We start from the raw sequence: 20,401 nt of genomic DNA on the forward strand, positions 1-20,401 counted from the left end.
ATCATCATTTCACCCACATAGCATGTGCAAAAGAGTAGAGAGGGTTACGGCAAAAACTGGACGCACTTCGTGTACAAACTAGGCAATCTCTTTTGGAGTATCAGGGTTTCGGACGAGAACTCATCTGTTACACTGGCACTTCATTTTTTAAAACTTATTACAACTCCAGACTTTTTTTGCGTTTCGTACGCACCATTCGAAGCGACGTCATCAATTTTCAACACTTTCTCACATCATTTGCTATTTTTCCGTCATTTACCGATTTGTTTAGAGAGCTAAATGACGGTGAAATTAAAAATCACTACAAAATGAACTCTGAAAATGTCGAAACTTGGCATGGTATCATCATTTCACCCACATAGCATGTGCAAAAGAGTAGAGAGGGTTACGGCAAAAACTGGACGCACTTCGTGTACAAACTGGACAATCTCTTTCGAAGTATCAGGGTTTCTGACGAGAACTCATCTGTTACATGGGCACTTCATTTTTTAAAATTTATTACAACTCCAGACTTTTTTGCGTTCCGTAAACACCATTCAAAGCGACGTCATCAATTTTCAAAACTTTCTGACATCATTTGCTATTTTTTCAGTCATTTACCGATTTGTTTAGAGAGCTAAATGACCGTGAAATTGAAAATCACTACAAAATGAACTCTGAAAATGTCGAAACTTGGCATGGTATCATCATTTCACCCACATAGCATGTGCAAAAGAGTAGAGAGGGTTACGGCAAAAACTGGACGCACTTCGTGTACAAAGTAGGCAATCTTTTTCGGAGTATCAGGGTTTCGGACGAGAACTCATCTGTTACACTGGCACTTCATTTTTTTAAACTTATTACAACTCCAGACTTTTTTTGCGTTCCGTACGCACCATTCAAAGCGACATCATCAATTTTCAACACTTTCTCACATCATTTGCTATTTTTTAGTCATTTACCGATTTGTTTAGAGAGCTAAATGACGGTGAAATTGAAAATCACTACAAAATGAACTCTGAAAATGTCGAAACTTGGCATGGTATCATCATTTCACCCACATAGCATGTGCAAAAGAGTAGAGAGGGTTACGGCAAAAACTGGACGCACTTCGTGTACAAACTGGACAATCTCTTTCGAAGTATCAGGGTTTCTGACGAGAACTCATCTGTTACATGGGCACTTCATTTTTTTAAATTTATTACAACTCCAGACTTTTTTGTGTTCCGTACACACCATTCAAAGCGACGTCATCAATTTTCAAAACTTTCTGACATCATTTGCTATTTTTTCAGTCATTTACCGATTTGTTTAGAGAGCTAAATGACCGTGAAATTGAAAATCACTACAAAATGAACTCTGAAAATGTCGAAACTTGGCATGGTATCATCATTTCACCCACATAGCATGTGCAAAAGAGTAGAGAGGGTTACGGCAAAAACTGTTCGCACTTCGTGTACAAACTGGGCAATCTCTTTCGGAGTATCAGGGTTTCGGACGAGAACTCATCTGTTACATGGGCAGTTCATTTTTTTAAACTTATTACAACTCCAGACTTTTTTTGCGTTCCGTATGCACCATTCAAAGCGACGTCATCAATTTTCAAAACTTTCTCACATCACTTGCTATTTTTCAGTCATTTACCGATTTGTTTAGAGAGCTAAATGACGGTGAAATTGAAAATCACTACAAAATGAACTCTGAAAATGTCGAAACTTGGCATGGTATCATCATTTCACCCACATAGCATGTGCAAAAGAGTAGAGAGGGTTACGGCAAAAACTGGACGCACTTCGTGTACAAACTAGGCAATCTCTTTTGGAGTATCAGGGTTTCGGACGAGAACTCATCTGTTACACTGGCACTTCATTTTTTAAAACTTATTACAACTCCAGACTTTTTTTGCGTTTCGTACGCACCATTCGAAGCGACGTCATCAATTTTCAACACTTTCTCACATCATTTGCTATTTTTCCGTCATTTACCGATTTGTTTAGAGAGCTAAATGACGGTGAAATTAAAAATCACTACAAAATGAACTCTGAAAATGTCGAAACTTGGCATGGTATCATCATTTCACCCACATAGCATGTGCAAAAGAGTAGAGAGGGTTACGGCAAAAACTGGACGCACTTCGTGTACAAACTGGACAATCTCTTTCGAAGTATCAGGGTTTCTGACGAGAACTCATCTGTTACATGGGCACTTCATTTTTTAAAATTTATTACAACTCCAGACTTTTTTGCGTTCCGTAAACACCATTCAAAGCGACGTCATCAATTTTCAAAACTTTCTGACATCATTTGCTATTTTTTCAGTCATTTACCGATTTGTTTAGAGAGCTAAATGACCGTGAAATTGAAAATCACTACAAAATGAACTCTGAAAATGTCGAAACTTGGCATGGTATCATCATTTCACCCACATAGCATGTGCAAAAGAGTAGAGAGGGTTACGGCAAAAACTGTTCGCACTTCGTGTACAAACTGGGCAATCTCTTTCGGAGTATCAGGGTTTCGGACGAGAACTCATCTGTTACATGGGCAGTTCATTTTTTTAAACTTATTACAACTCCAGACTTTTTTTGCGTTCCGTATGGACCATTCAAAGCGACGTCATCAATTTTCAAAACTTTCTCACATCACTTGCTATTTTTCAGTCATTTACCGATTTGTTTAGAGAGCTAAATGACGGTGAAATTGAAAATCACTACAAAATGAACTCTGAAAATGTCGAAACTTGGCATGGTATCATCATTTCACCCACATAGCATGTGCAAAAGAGTAGAGAGGGTTACGGCAAAAACTGGACGCACTTCGTGTACAAACTAGGCAATCTCTTTTGGAGTATCAGGGTTTCGGACGAGAACTCATCTGTTACACTGGCACTTCATTTTTTAAAACTTATTACAACTCCAGACTTTTTTTGCGTTTCGTACGCACCATTCGAAGCGACGTCATCAATTTTCAACACTTTCTCACATCATTTGCTATTTTTCCGTCATTTACCGATTTGTTTAGAGAGCTAAATGACGGTGAAATTAAAAATCACTACAAAATGAACTCTGAAAATGTCGAAACTTGGCATGGTATCATCATTTCACCCACATAGCATGTGCAAAAGAGTAGAGAGGGTTACGGCAAAAACTGGACGCACTTCGTGTACAAACTGGACAATCTCTTTCGAAGTATCAGGGTTTCTGACGAGAACTCATCTGTTACATGGGCACTTCATTTTTTAAAATTTATTACAACTCCAGACTTTTTTGCGTTCCGTAAACACCATTCAAAGCGACGTCATCAATTTTCAAAACTTTCTGACATCATTTGCTATTTTTTCAGTCATTTACCGATTTGTTTAGAGAGCTAAATGACCGTGAAATTGAAAATCACTACAAAATGAACTCTGAAAATGTCGAAACTTGGCATGGTATCATCATTTCACCCACATAGCATGTGCAAAAGAGTAGAGAGGGTTACGGCAAAAACTGTTCGCACTTCGTGTACAAACTGGGCAATCTCTTTCGGAGTATCAGGGTTTCGGACGAGAACTCATCTGTTACATGGGCAGTTCATTTTTTTAAACTTATTACAACTCCAGACTTTTTTTGCGTTCCGTATGCACCATTCAAAGCGACGTCATCAATTTTCAAAACTTTCTCACATCACTTGCTATTTTTCAGTCATTTACCGATTTGTTTAGAGAGCTAAATGACGGTGAAATTGAAAATCACTACAAAATGAACTCTGAAAATGTCGAAACTTGGCATGGTATCATCATTTCACCCACATAGTATGTGCAAAAGAGTAGAGAGGGTTACGGCAAAAACTGGACGCACTTCGTGTACAAACTGGACAATCTCTTTCGAAGTATCAGGGTTTCTGACGAGAACTCATTTGTTACATGGGCACTTCATTTTTTGTAACTTATTACAACTCCAGACTTTTTTGCGTTTCGTACGCACCATTCGAAGCGACGTCATCAATTTTCAAAACTTTCTGACATCATTTGCTATTTTTCCGTCATTTACCGATTTGTTTAGAGAGCTAAATGACGGTGAAATTAAAAATCACTACAAAATGAACTCTGAAAATGTCGAAACTTGGCATGGTATCATCATTTCACCCACATAGCATGTGCAAAAGAGTAGAGAGGGTTACGGCAAAAACTGGACGCACTTCGTGTACAAACTGGACAATCTCTTTCGAAGTATCAGGGTTTCTGACGAGAACTCATCTGTTACATGGACACTTCATTTTTTAAAATTTATTACAACTCCAGACTTTTTTGCGTTCCGTAAACACCATTCAAAGCGACGTCATCAATTTTCAAAACTTTCTGACATCATTTGATATTTTTAGTCATTTACCGATTTGTTTAGAGAGCTAAATGACCGTGAAATTGAAAATCACTACAAAATGAACTCTGAAAATGTCGAAACTTGGCATGGTATCATCATTTCACCCACATAGCATGTGCAAAAGAGTAGAGAGGGTTACGGCAAAAACTGGACGCACTTCGTGTACAAACTGGACAATCTCTTTCGAAGTATCAGGGTTTCTGACGAGAACTCATCTGTTACATGGGCACTTCATTTTTTAAAATTTATTACAACTCCTGACTTTTTTGCGTTCCGTAAACACCATTCAAAGCGACGTCATCAATTTTCAAAACTTTCTGACATCATTTGCTATTTTTTCAGTCATTTACCGATTTGTTTAGAGAGCTAAATGACCGTGAAATTGAAAATCACTACAAAATGAACTCTGAAAATGTCGAAACTTGGCATGGTATCATCATTTCACCCACATAGCATGTGCAAAAGAGTAGAGAGGGTTACGGCAAAAACTGTTCGCACTTCGTGTACAAACTGGGCAATCTCTTTCGGAGTATCAGGGTTTCGGACGAGAACTCATCTGTTACATGGGCAGTTCAATTTTTTAAACTTATTACAACTCCAGACTTTTTTTGCGTTCCGTATGCACCATTCAAAGCGACGTCATCAATTTTCAAAACTTTCTCACATCATTTGCTATTTTTCCGTCATTTACCGATTTGTTTAGAGAGCTAAATGACGGTGAAATTGAAAATCAATACAAAATGAACTCTGAAAATGTCGAAACTTGGCATGGTATCATCATTTCACCCACATAGTATGTGCAAAAGAGTAGAGAGGGTTACGGCAAAAACTGGACGCACTTCGTGTACAAACTGGACAATCTCTTTCGAAGTATCAGGGTTTCGGACGAGAACTCATTTGGTACATGGGCACTTCATTTTTTGTAACTTATTACAACTCCAGACTTTTTTGCGTTTCGTACGCACCATTCGAAGCGACGTCATCAATTTTCAACACTTTCTCACATCATTTGCTATTTTTCCGTCATTTACCGATTTGTTTAGAGAGCTAAATGACGGTGAAATTAAAAATCACTACAAAATGAACTCTGAAAATGTCGAAACTTGGCATGGTATCATCATTTCACCCACATAGCATGTGCAAAAGAGTAGAGAGGGTTACGGCAAAAACTGGACGCACTTCGTGTACAAACTGGACAATCTCTTTCGAAGTATCAGGGTTTCTGACGAGAACTCATCTGTTACATGGGCACTTCATTTTTTAAAATTTATTACAACTCCAGACTTTTTTGCGTTCCGTAAACACCATTCAAAGCGACGTCATCAATTTTCAAAACTTTCTGACATCATTTGCTATTTTTTCAGTCATTTACCGATTTGTTTAGAGAGCTAAATGACCGTGAAATTGAAAATCACTACAAAATGAACTCTGAAAATGTCGAAACTTGGCATGGTATCATCATTTCACCCACATAGCATGTGCAAAAGAGTAGAGAGGGTTACGGCAAAAACTGTTCGCACTTCGTGTACAAACTGGGCAATCTCTTTCGGAGTATCAGGGTTTCGGACGAGAACTCATCTGTTACATGGGCAGTTCATTTTTTTAAACTTATTACAACTCCAGACTTTTTTTGCGTTCCGTATGCACCATTCAAAGCGACGTCATCAATTTTCAAAACTTTCTCACATCACTTGCTATTTTTCAGTCATTTACCGATTTGTTTAGAGAGCTAAATGACGGTGAAATTGAAAATCACTACAAAATGAACTCTGAAAATGTCGAAACTTGGCATGGTATCATCATTTCACCCACATAGCATGTGCAAAAGAGTAGAGAGGGTTACGGCAAAAACTGGACGCACTTCGTGTACAAACTAGGCAATCTCTTTTGGAGTATCAGGGTTTCGGACGAGAACTCATCTGTTACACTGGCACTTCATTTTTTAAAACTTATTACAACTCCAGACTTTTTTTGCGTTTCGTACGCACCATTCGAAGCGACGTCATCAATTTTCAACACTTTCTCACATCATTTGCTATTTTTCCGTCATTTACCGATTTGTTTAGAGAGCTAAATGACGGTGAAATTGAAAATCAATACAAAATGAACTATGAAAATGTCGAAACTTGGCATGGTATCATCATTTCACCCACATAGTATGTGCAAAAGAGTAGAGAGGGTTACGGCAAAAACTGGACGCACTTCGTGTACAAACTGGACAATCTCTTTCGAAGTATCAGGGTTTCTGACGAGAACTCATTTGTTACATGGGCACTTCATTTTTTGTAACTTATTACAACTCCAGACTTTTTTGCGTTTCGTACGCACCATTCGAAGCGACGTCATCAATTTTCATCACTTTCTCACATCATTTGCTATTTTTCCGTCATTTACCGATTTGTTTAGAGAGCTAAATGACGGTGAAATTAAAAATCGCTACAAAATGAACTCTGAAAATGTCGAAACTTGGCATGGTATCATCATTTCACCCACATAGCATGTGCAAAAGAGTAGAGAGGGTTACGGCAAAAACTGGACGCACTTCGTGTACAAACTGGACAATCTCTTTCGAAGTATCAGGGTTTCTGACGAGAACTAATCTGTTACATGGGCACTTCATTTTTTAAAATTTATTACAACTCCAGACTTTTTTGCGTTCCGTAAACACCATTCAAAGCGACGTCATCAATTTTCAAAACTTTCTGACATCATTTGCTATTTTTTCAGTCATTTACCGATTTGTTTAGAGAGCTAAATGACCGTGAAATTGAAAATCACTACAAAATGAACTCTGAAAATGTCGAAACTTGGCATGGTATCATCATTTCACCCACATAGCATGTGCAAAAGAGTAGAGAGGGTTACGGCAAAAACTATTCGCACTTCGTGTACAAACTGGGCAATCTCTTTCGGAGTATCAGGGTTTCGGACGAGAACTCATCTGTTACATGGGCAGTTCATTTTTTTAAACTTATTACAACTCCAGACTTTTTTTGCGTTCCGTATGCACCATTCAAAGCGACGTCATCAATTTTCAAAACTTTCTCACATCACTTGCTATTTTTCAGTCATTTACCGATTTGTTTAGAGAGCTAAATGACGGTGAAATTGAAAATCACTACAAAATGAACTCTGAAAATGTCGAAACTTGGCATGGTATCATCATTTCACCCACATAGCATGTGCAAAAGAGTAGAGAGGGTTACGGCAAAAACTTGACGCACTTCGTGTACAAACTAGGCAATCTCTTTTGGAGTATCAGGGTTTCGGACGAGAACTCATCTGTTACACTGGCACTTCATTTTTTAAAACTTATTACAACTCCAGACTTTTTTTGCGTTTCGTACGCACCATTCGAAGCGACGTCATCAATTTTCAACACTTTCTCACATCATTTGCTATTTTTCCGTCATTTACCGATTTGTTTAGAGAGCTAAATGACGGTGAAATTGAAAATCACTACAAAATGAACTCTGAAAATGTCGAAACTTGGCATGGTATCATCATTTCACCCACATAGTATGTGCAAAAGAGTAGAGAGGGTTACGGCAAAAACTGGACGCACTTCGTGTACAAACTGGACAATCTATTTCGAAGTATCAGGGGTTCTGACGAGAACTCATTTGTTACATGGGCACTTCATTTTTTGTAACTTATTACAACTCCAGACTTTTTTGCGTTCCCTACACACCATTCAAAGCGACGTCATCAATTTTCAAAACTTTCTGACATCATTTGCTATTTTTTCAGTCATTTACCGATTTGTTTAGAGAGCTAAATGACCGTCAAATTGAAAATCACTACAAAATGAACTCTGAAAATGTCGAAACTTGGCATGGTATCATCATTTCACCCACATAGCATGTGCAAAAGAGTAGAGAGGGTTACGGCAAAAACTGGACGCACTTCGTGTACAAACTGGACAATCTCTTTCGAAGTATCAGGGTTTCTGACGAGAACTCATCTGTTACATGGACACTTCATTTTTTTAAACTTATTACAACTCCAGACTTTTTTGCGTTCCGTACACACCATTCAAAGCGACGTCATCAATTTTCAAAACTTTCTGACATCATTTGATATTTTTAGTCATTTACCGATTTGTTTAGAGAGCTAAATGACCGTGAAATTGAAAATCACTACAAAATGAACTCTGAAAATGTCGAAACTTGGCATGGTATCATCATTTCACCCACATAGCATGTGCAAAAGAGTAGAGAGGGTTACGGCAAAAACTGGACGCACTTCGTGTACAAACTGGACAATCTCTTTCAAAGTATCAGGGTTTCTGACGAGAACTCATCTGTTACATGGGCACTTCATTTTTTTAAACTTATTACAACTCCAGACTTTTTTTGCGTTCCGTATGCACCATTCAAAGCGACGTCATCAATTTTCAACACTTTCTCACATCATTTGCTATTTTTCAGTCATTTACCGATTTGTTTAGAGAGCTAAATGACGGTGAAATTGAAACTCACTACAAAATGAACTCTGAAAATGTCGAAACTTGGCATGGTATCATCATTTCACCCACATAGCATGTGCAAAAGAGTAGAGAGGGTTAAGGCAAAAACTGGACACACTTCGTGTACAAACTGGACAATCTCTTTCGAAGTATCAGGGTTTCTGACGAGAACTCATTTGTTACATGGGAACTTCATTTTTTTAACTTATTACAACTCCAGACTTTTTTGCGTTCCGTACACACAATTCCAAGCGACGTCATCAATTTTCAAAACTTTCTGACATCATTTGCTATTTTTTCAGTCATTTACCGATTTGTTTAGAGAGCTAAATGACCGTGAAATTGAAAATCACTACAAAATGAACTCTGAAAATGTCGAAACTTGGCATGGTATCATCATTTCACCCACATAGCATGTGCAAAAGAGTAGAGAGGGTTACGGCAAAAACTGGACGCACTTCGTGTACAAACTAGGCAATCTTTTTCGGAGTATCAGGGTTTCGGACGAGAACTCATCTGTTACACTGGCACTTCATTTTTTTAAACTTATTACAACTCCAGACTTTTTTGCGTTCCGTACACACCATTCAAAGCGACGTCATCAATTTTCAAAACTTTTTGACATCATTTGCTATTTTTTCAATCATTTACTGATTTGTTTAGAGAGCTAAATGACCGTGAAATTGAAAATCACTACAAAATGAACTCTGAAAATGTCGAAACTTGGCATGGTATCATCATTTCACCCACATAGCATGTGCAAAAGAGTAGAGAGGGTTACGGCAAAAACTGTTCGCACTTCGTGTACAAACTGGGCAATCTCTTTCGGAGTATCAGGGTTTCGGACGAGAACTCATCTGTTACATGGGCAGTTCATTTTTTTAAACTTATTACAACTCCAGACTTTTTTTGCGTTCCGTACGCACCATTCAAAGCGACGTCATCAATTTTCAAAACTTTCTCACATCACTTGCTATTTTTCAGTCATTTACCGATTTGTTTAGAGAGCTAAATGACGGTGAAATTGAAAATCACTACAAAATGAACTCTGAAAATGTCGAAACTTGGCATGGTATCATCATTTCACCCACATAGCATGTGCAAAAGAGTAGAGAGGGTTACGGCAAAAACTGGACGCACTTCGTGTACAAACTAGGCAATCTCTTTTGGAGTATCAGGGTTTCGGACGAGAACTCATCTGTTACACTGGCACTTCATTTTTTAAAACTTATTACAACTCCAGACTTTTTTTGCGTTTCGTACGCACCATTCGAAGCGACGTCATCAATTTTCAACACTTTCTCACATCATTTGCTATTTTTCCGTCATTTACCGATTTGTTTAGAGAGCTAAATGACGGTGAAATTAAAAATCACTACAAAATGAACTCTGAAAATGTCGAAACTTGGCATGGTATCATCATTTCACCCACATAGCATGTGCAAAAGAGTAGAGAGGGTTACGGCAAAAACTGGACGCACTTCGTGTACAAACTGGACAATCTCTTTCGAAGTATCAGGGTTTCTGACGAGAACTCATCTGTTACATGGGCACTTCATTTTTTTAAACTTATTACAACTCCAGACTCTTTTTGCGTTCCGTACGCACCATTCAAAGCGACGTCGTCAATTTTCCACAGTTTCTGACATCATTTGCTATTTTTTCAGTCATTTACCGATTTGTTTAGAGAGCTAAATGACGGTGAAATTGAAAATCACTACAAAATGAACTCTGAACATGTCGAAACTTGGTGTAACACCCCGAGAATCATGCTACAGTAACTCTCTGTGATTAAGCTAATCATGTTGCTAAACAGGGCTTGATCACATTTGAATCACATTTCTTTTCAAACTCCTAATTCAAACTTCAATTAAATTTAAAGTGGAAAATAAAAGTTTTCAAAAATTTAAACAAAAATGTCCGGGCCATGCCAGAAATTGCACTGATAATTATTGTGGAGAAAACACATTTTTATAAAATGCCTAAATACTTTTAAATGAAATAAAACATAAAAAGAAAATACAAAAGAAAACAGAACAAACAAAGAAAAAAAAAGAGAAGGAGAAGGCCCCCCCCACTGGACCCCTGGCCCAACTGGGCCGACCCCAGGCCCAGCCGGCCTAGCCCACCTCTCCCACTCGCCCTCCCCTTCCCTGTTCCCCCGACCGGGGTCGGAACAGGGCAGGTCCCCGCCGCACCCCCTCGCCGGCGACGGGGGAGGATAAGGACACCAGCGCTCCCCCGCCTCCTCGGGCCCCTCTCCCACTCGCCCCCGCTCACCCTCTCGGCCTCTGCGCCTCTCCCTTCCCCCCCCAGATCCACGCCGCTCCCTTCTTCCCCACGCCCGACGCGGTCGCCGCCGTTCTCCCTCGTTCACGCGGCCACCGAGCCCCGTTCCCCTCCCCGACGTGTCCACGAGCTCCGCCGCGTCGAGCCCGTCCTCCCCGACCACCTGCTCGAGCCGGGACCCCCCTACATCACCCCCAACGCCGTCGCCTTCTTCCTCGGGTCGCCGCCGTCTTCTTCGAATCCGGCGACTGCTGCTGCTACTAAGCCCCTCACCGGCCTCCGTGTGCCGCGCGGTGAGCTCCTCTACCTCCTCCCCCTCTCCATTAGCTAGCTAGCTCGCCGTAGCCACCGCGCCGCGTTAGGCCGCACCCTCCGCCGCCTAGCACGTCGCCGGCGTCGTTCCGGCGACCTTTTGGTCTTTAGCTAGCGCCCATCTTGCTCGCGCATGCACGTAGGCCTCGCCCCGCTCTCTGGATTGCCCGATCTCGCGCCGTACCACCGTTCCCGTTGCTCGCCCGAAGCACCTCGCCGCCGGCGAGCTCGAAGCGCTCGCCCCCGTCCGTTCCAGCCACTCCGGCCACCACCGTTGGACGCGCGGCGCCGAGCCGCGTCGAACGCGCCCAGCCACAACCCCGCAGACCCCCCGTGCGCGAAACCCGCGCCCCTCCCGAATCGCGCCGCCGCGTTTGGCTCGTCGTAGTCAACTCCGGCGCGTCTCCGGCCAGTGGCCGACGTGGCGCCGCGTGGCCTCCCCTGTGAGGCTGACGTGTGGGCCCTTGGGGCCCTGTTGACTGGGTTGACCCCAGTCAACTGCTGACTGGGCAGGCCCAGCCACTGACATGCGGGCCTCGCCGCATAATTAACAAAAAAATGTTTTTATAAATAAAACTAATTAATTAATCTAATTAGGCACTGACAGGTGGGGTCCAGTAGTTAATTAACTAAAATTAGTTAGTTTAATCTTCTGTTAGCCCACTGTCTATGACAGGTAGGGCCCACTGGTCAGTTTGACCTGGTCAGCCGCTCTGTTGACCTGCTGACGTCAGCATTACCTCATGCTGACGTCATAATTCATTTTTGCTTAATTCAAATAATTCCAGAAATTCAAATAAACTTTGAAAATTCATATCTTTTAAACCGTAACTCGGATGAAAATGTTTTCTACATGAAAGTTGCTCAGAAAGACGAGACGAATCCGAATACGCAGTCCGTTCGTCCACCACACCTCCCTAACCTATCGAACTAGCAACTTCCCCCTCCGGTCCGTCTGTCCGAAAACGCAAAACATCGGGAATACCTCCCGGATGTTCCCCCCTTCGCCGGTACCACCTACTGTCGCGTTAGGACACACCTAGCACCGCTCATTGTCATGTCACGCATCGTCATGCTTATGTTTGCATTGTATTTACTGTTTCTTCCCCCTCTTCTCTCCGGTAGACTACGAGACCGACACTGCTGCTGCCCAGTTCGACTACGAAGTCGACGACCCCTCCTACTTGCCAGAGCAACCAGGCAAGCCCCCCCCCTTGATCACCAGATATCGCCTAATCTTCTCTATACTGCTTGCATTAGAGTAGTGTAGCATGTTACTGCTTTTCGATATCCTATCCTGATGCATAGCCTATCCTTGCTACTACTGTTGTTACCTTTACCTGCAATCCTACATGCTTAGTATAGGATGCTAGTTACCATCAGTGGCCCTACATTCTTGTCCGTCTGCTGTGCTATACTATCGGGCCGTGATCACCTGGGCGGTGATCACGGGTATATACTTATATACTATATACATGACACATGTGCTGACTAAAGTCGGGTCGGCTCGAAGGAGTAACCGCAAGTGGATCTTTGTGGCGGAGCGACAGGGCAGGTTGAGACCGCCTAGGTGAGAGGTGGGCCTGGCCCTGGTCGACGTTCGCGGTTACTTAACACGCTTAACGAGATCTTGGTATTTGATCTGAGTCTGGCCATTTGGTCTATACGCACTAGCCATCTACGCGGGAGTAGTTATGGGTATCCCGGCGTCGTGGTATCAGCCGAAGCCTTCGTGACGTCAGCGACTGAGTGGCGCGCGCCGTGTTGGACCGCGTTGACGTAACCGCCGTGATCGTGTGGGTTGCTAGGTCTGCTCGTGGCCGCGTTCGCAACGTGCAGGTGTGCATAGGGCGATGGGCCCAGACCCCTGCGCGCTTAGGATTAGACCGGCGTGCTGACCGCTCTGTTGTGCTTAGGTGGGGCTGCGACGCGTTGATCTTACGAGGCCGGGCATGACCCAGAAAAGTGTGTCCAGCCAAATGGGATCGAGCGTGTTGGGTTATGTGGTGCACCCCTGCAGGGAAGTTTATCTATTCGAATAGCCGTGTCCCTCGGTAAAAGGACGACCCGGAGTTGTACCTTGACCTTATGACAACTAGAACTGGATACTGAATAAAATACACCCTTCCAAGTGCCAGATACAACCCGGTGATCGCTCTCTAACAGGGCGACGAGGAGGGGATCGCCGGGTAGGGTTATGCTATGCGATGCTACTTGGAGGACTTCAATCTACTCTCTTCTACATGCTGCAAGATGGAGATGTCCAGAAGCGTAGTCTTCGACAGGACTAGCTATCCCCCTTTTATTCTGGCATTCTGCAGTTCAGTCCACTGATATGCCCCTTTACACATATATCCATGCATATGTAGTATAGCTCCTTGCTTGCGAGTACTTTGGATGAGTACTCACGGTTGCTTCTCTCCCTCTTTTCCCCCCTTCCTTTTTACCTGGTTGTCGCAACCAGATGCTGGAGTCCAGGAGCCAGATGCCATCGTCAATGATGACACCTACGACACTGGAGGTGCCTACTACTACGTGCAGGCCGCTGACGACGATCAGGAGTAGTTAGGAGGATCCCAGGCAGGAGGCCTGCGCCTCGTTCGATCTGTGTCCCAGTTTGTGCTAGCCTTCTTAAGGCAAACTTGTTTAACTTATGTCTGTACTCAGATATTGTTGCTTCCGCTGACTCGTCTATGATCAAGCACTTGTATTCGAGCCCTCGAGGCCCCTGGCTTGTTTTATGATGCTTGTATGACTTATTTATGTCTTAGAGTTGTGTTGTGATATCTTCCCGTGAGTCCCTGATCTTGGTCGTACACATTTGCGTGCATGATTAGTGTACGGTCAAATCGGGGGCTTCACACTTGGCATGGTATCATCATTTCACCCACATAGCATGTGCAAAAGAGTAGAGAGGGTTACGGCAAAAACTGGACGCACTTCGTGTACAAACTGGACAATCTCTTTCGAAGTATCAGGGTTTCTGACGAGAACTCATCTGTTACATGGGCACTTCATATTTTTAAACATATTAGAACTCCAGACTTTTTTGCATTCCGTACACACCATTCAAAGCGACGTCATCAATTTTCAAAACATTCTGACATCATTTGATATTTTTTAGTCATTTACCGATTTGTTTAGAGAGCTAAATGACCGTGAAATTGAAAATCACTACAAAATGAACTCTGAAAATGTCGAAACTTGGCATGGTATAATGATTTCACCCACATATCATGTGCAAAAGAGTAGAGAGGGTTACGACAAAAACTGGACGCACTTCGTGTACAAACTGGGCAATCTCTTTCGGAGTATCAGGGTTTCGGACGAGAACTCATCTGTTACACAGGCACTTCATTTTTTTAAACTTATTACAACTCCAGACTTTTTTTGCGTTCCGTACGCACCATTCAAAGCGACGTCATCAATTTTCAACACTTTCTCACATCATTTGCTATTTTTCAGTCATTTACCGATTTGTTTAGAGAGCTAAATAACGGTGAAATTGAAAATCACTACAAAATGAACTCTGAAAATGTCGAAACTTGGCGTGGTATCATCATTTCACCCACATAGCATGTGCAAAAGAGTAGAGAGGGTTACGGCAAAAACTGGACGCACTTCGTGTACAAACTGGACAATCTCTTTCGAAGTATCAGGGTTTCTGACGATTACTCATTTGTTACATGGGCACTTCCTTTTTTTTAACTTATTACAACTCCAGACTTTTTTGCGTTCCGTACACACCATTCCAAGCGACGTCATCAATTTTCAAAACTTTCTGACATCATTTGCTATTTTTTCAGTCATTTACCGATTTGTTTAGAGAGCTAAATGACGGTGAAATTGAAAATCACTACAAAATGAACTCTGAAAATGTCGAAACTTGGCATGGTATCATCATTTCACCCACATAGCATGTGCAAAAGAGTATTGAGGGTTACGGCAAAAACTGGACGCACTTCGTGTACAAACTGGACAATCTCTTTCGAAGTATCGGGGTTTCTGCCGAGAACTCATTTGTTACATGGGCACTTCATTTTTTTAAACTTATTACAACTCCAGACTTTTTTGCGTTCTGTACACACCATTCAAAGCGACGTCATCAATTTTCAAAACTTTCTGACATCATTTGCTATTTTTTCAGTCATTTACCGATTTGTTTAGAGAGCTAAATGACCGTGAAATTGAAAATCACTACAAAATGAACTCTGAAAATGTCGAAACTTGGCATGGTATCATCATTTCACCCACATAGCATGTGCAAAAGAGTAGAGAGGGTTACGGCAAAAACTGGACGTACTTCGTGTACAAACTGGACAATCTCTTTCGAAGTATCAGGGTTTCTGACGAGAACTCATCTGTTACATGGGCACTTCATTTTTTTAAACTTATTACAACTCCAGACTTTTTCGCGTTCCGTACACACTATTCAAAGCGACGTCATCAATTTTCAAAACTTTCTGCCATCATTTGCTATTTTTTAGTCATTTACCGATTTGTTTAGAGAGCTAAATGACCGTGAAATTGAAAATCACTACAAAATGAACTCTGAAAATGTCAAAACTTGGCATGGTATCATCATTTCACCCACATAGCATGTGCAAAAGAGTAGAGAGGGTTACGGCAAAAACTGGACGCACTTCGTGTACAAACTGGACAATCTCTTTCGGAGTATCAGCGTTTCGGACGAGAACTCATCTGTTACACTGGCACTTCATTTTTTTAAACTTATTACAACTCCAGACTCTTTTTGCGTTCCGTACGCACCATTCAAAGCGACGTCGTCAATTTTCCACACTTTCTGACATCATTTGCTATTTTTTCAGTCATTTACCGATTTGTTTAGAGAGCTAAATGACCGTGAAATTGAAAATCACTACAAAATGAACTCTGAAAATGTCGAAACTTGGCATGGTATCATCATTTCACCCACATAGCATGTGCAAAAGAGTAGAGAGGGTTACGGCAAAAACTGGACGCACTTCGTGTACAAACTTGACAATCTCTTTCGAAGTATCAGGGTTTCTGACGATTACTCATTTGTTACATGGGCAGTTCCTTTTTTTTAACTTATTACAACTCCAGACTTTTTTGCGTTCCGTACACACCATTCCAAGCGACGTCATCAATTTTCAAAACTTTCTGACATCATTTGCTATTTTTTCAGTCATTTACCGATTTGTTTAGAGAGCTAAATGACGGTGAAATTGAAAATCACTACAAAATGAACTCTGAAAATGTCGAAACTTGGCATGGTATCATCATTTCACCCACATAGCATGTGCAAAAGAGTATTGAGGGTTACGGCAAAAACTGGACGCACTTCGTGTACAAACTGGACAATCTCTTTCGAAGTATCGGGGTTTCTGCCGAGAACTCATTTGTTACATGGGCACTTCATTTTTTTAAACTTATTACAACTCCAGACTTTTTTGCGTTCTGTACACACCATTCAAAGCGACGTCATCAATTTTCAAAACTTTCTGACATCATTTGCTATTTTTTCAGTCATTTACCGATTTGTTTAGAGAGCTAAATGACCGTGAAATTGAAAATCACTACAAAATGAACTCTGAAAATGTCGAAACTTGGCATGGTATCATCATTTCACCCACATAGCATGTGCAAAAGAGTAGAGAGGGTTACGGCAAAAACTGGACGTACTTCTTGTACAAACTGGACAATCTCTTTCGAAGTATCAGGGTTTCTGACGAGAACTCATCTGTTACATGGGCACTTCATTTTTTTAAACTTATTACAACTCCAGACTTTTTCGCATTCCGTACACACTATTCAAAGCGACGTCATCAATTTTCAAAACTTTCTGCCATCATTTGCTATTTTTTAGTCATTTACCGATTTGTTTAGAGAGCTAAATGACCGTGAAATTGAAAATCACTACAAAATGAACTCTGAAAATGTCAAAACTTGGCATGGTATCATCATTTCACCCACATAGCATGTGCAAAAGAGTAGAGAGGGTTACGGCAAAAACTGGACGCACTTCGTGTACAAACTGGACAATCTCTTTCGGAGTATCAGCGTTTCGGACGAGAACTCATCTGTTACACTGGCACTTCATTTTTTTAAACTTATTACAACTCCAGACTCTTTTTGCGTTCCGTACGCACCATTCAAAGCGACGTCGTCAATTTTCCACACTTTCTGACATCATTTGCTATTTTTTCAGTCATTTACCGATTTGTTTAGAGAGCTAAATGACCGTGAAATTGAAAATCACTACAAAATGAACTCTGAAAATGTCAAAACTTGGCATGGTGTCATCATTTCACCCACATAGCATGTGCAAAAGAGTAGACAGAGTTGAGACAAAAACTGGACGCACTTCGTGTACAAACTGGGCAATCTCTTTCGGAGTATCAGGGTTTCGGACGAGAACTCATCTGTTACGCTGGCACTTCATTTTTTTAAACTTATTACAACTCCAGACTTTTTTTGCGTTCCGTACGCACCATTCAAAGCGACGTCATCAATTTTCAACACTTCCTCACATCATTTGTTATTTTTCAGTCATTTACCGATTTGTTTAGAGAGCTAAATGACGGTGAAATTGAAAAACACAACAAAATGAACTCTGAAAATGTCGAAACTTGGCATGGTATCATCATTTCACCCACATAGCATGTGCAAAAGAGTAGAGAGGGTTACGGCAAAAACTGGACGCACTTCGTGTACAAACTGGACAATCTCTTTCGGAGTATCAGGGTTTCTGACGAGAACTCATCTGTTACATGGGCACTTCATTTTTTTAAACTTTTTACAACTCCAGACTCTTTTTGCGTTCCGTACGCACCATTCAAAGCGACGTCGTCAATTTTCCACACTTTCTGACATCATTTGCTATTTTTTCAGTCATTTACCGATTTGTTTAGAGAGCAAAATGACCGTGAAATTGAAAATCACTACAAAATGAACTCTGAACATGTCGAAACTTGGCATGGTATCATCATTTCACCCACATAGCATGTGCGAAAGAGTAGAGAGGGTTACGGCAAAAACTGGACGCACTTCGTGCACAAACTGGACAATCTCTTTCGAAATATCAGGGTTTCTGACGAGAACTCATCTGTTACATGGGCACTTCATTTTTTAAACTTATTACAACTCCAGTCTTTTTTGCGTTCCGTACACACCATTCAAAGCGACGTCATCAATTTTCAAAACTTTCTGACATCATTTGATATTTTTTAGTCATTTACCGATTTGTTTAGAGAGCTAAATGACCGTGAAATTGAAAATCACTACAAAATGAACTCTGAAAATGTCGAAACTTGGCATGGTATCATCATTTCAACCACATAGCATGTGCAAAAGAGTAGAGAGGGTTACGGCAAAAACTGGACGCACAAAGTGTACAAACTGGACAATCTCTTTCGAAGTATCAGGGTTTCTGACGAGAACTCATCTGTTACATGGGCACTTCATTTTTTTAAACTTATTACAACTCCAGACTTTTCTGCGTTCTGTACACACCATTCAAAGCGACGTCATCAATTTTCAAAACTTTCTGACATCATTTGCTATTTTTCAGTCATTTACCGATTTGTTTAGAGAGCTAAATGACCGTGAAATTGAAAATCACTACAAAATGAACTCTGAAAATGTCAAAACTTGGCATGGTATCATCATTTCACCCACATAGCATGTGCAAAAGAGTAGAGAGGGTTACGGCAAAAACTGGACGCACTTCGTATCCAAACTGGACAATCTCTTTCGGAGTATCAGGATTTCTGACGAGAACTCATCTGTTACATGGGCACTTCATTTTTTTAAACTTATTACAACTCCAGACTTTTTTGCGTTCCGTACGCACCATTCAAAGCGACGTCGTCAATTTTCCACACTTTCTGACATCATTTGCTATTTTTTCAGTCATTTACCGATTTGTTTAGAGAGCTAAATGACCGTGAAATTGAAAATCACTACAAAATGAACTCTGAACATGTCGAAACTTGGCATGGTATCATCATTTCACCCACATAGCATGTGCAAAAGAGTAGAGAGGGTTACGGCAAAAACTGGACGCACTTCGTGCACAAACTGGACAATCTCTTTCGAAATATCAGGGTTTCTGACGAGAACTCATCTGTTACATGGGCACTTCATTTTTTTAAACTTATTACAATCCAGACTTTTTTGCGTTCCGTACACACCATTCAAAGCGACGTCATCAATATTCAAAACTTTCTGACATCATTTGATATTTTTTAGTCATTTACCAATTTGTTTAGAGAGCTAAATGACCGTGAAATTGGAAATCACTACAAAATGAACTCTGAAAATGTCGAAACTTGGCATGGTATCATCATTTCACCCACATAGCATGTGCAAAAGAGTAGAGAGGGTTACGACAAAAACTGGACGCACTTCGTGTACAAACTGGGCAATCACTTTCGGAGTATCAGGGTTTCGGACGAGAACTCATCTGTTACACTGGCACTTCATTTTTTTAATCTTATTACAACTCCAGACTTTTTTTGCGTTCCGTACGCACCATTCAAAGCGACGTCATCAATTTTCAACACTTTCTCACATCATTTGCTATTTTTCAGTCATTTACCGATTTGTTTAGAGAGCTCAATGACGGTGAAATTGAAAAACACTACAAAATGAACTCTGAAAATGTTGAAACTTGGCATGGTATCATCATTTCACCCACATAGCATGTGCAAAAGAGTAGAGAGGGTTACGGCAAAAACTGGACGCACTTTGTGTACAAACTGGACAATCTCTTTCGAAGTATCAGGATTTCTGACAAGAACTCATTTGTTACATGGGCACTTCATTTTTTTAAACTTATTACAACTCCAGACTTTTTTGCGTTCCGTACACACCATTCCAAGCGACGTCATCAATTTTCAAAACTTTCTGACATCATTTGCTATTTTTTCAGTCATTAACCGATTTGTTTAGAGAACTAAATGACGGTGAAATTGAAAATCACTACAAAATGAACTCTGAAAATGTCG

Source organism: Aegilops tauschii, chromosome 7, assembly GCF_002575655.3.
Source record: "Aegilops tauschii subsp. strangulata cultivar AL8/78 chromosome 7, Aet v6.0, whole genome shotgun sequence".
Classification (NCBI taxonomy): domain Eukaryota; kingdom Viridiplantae; phylum Streptophyta; class Magnoliopsida; order Poales; family Poaceae; genus Aegilops; species Aegilops tauschii.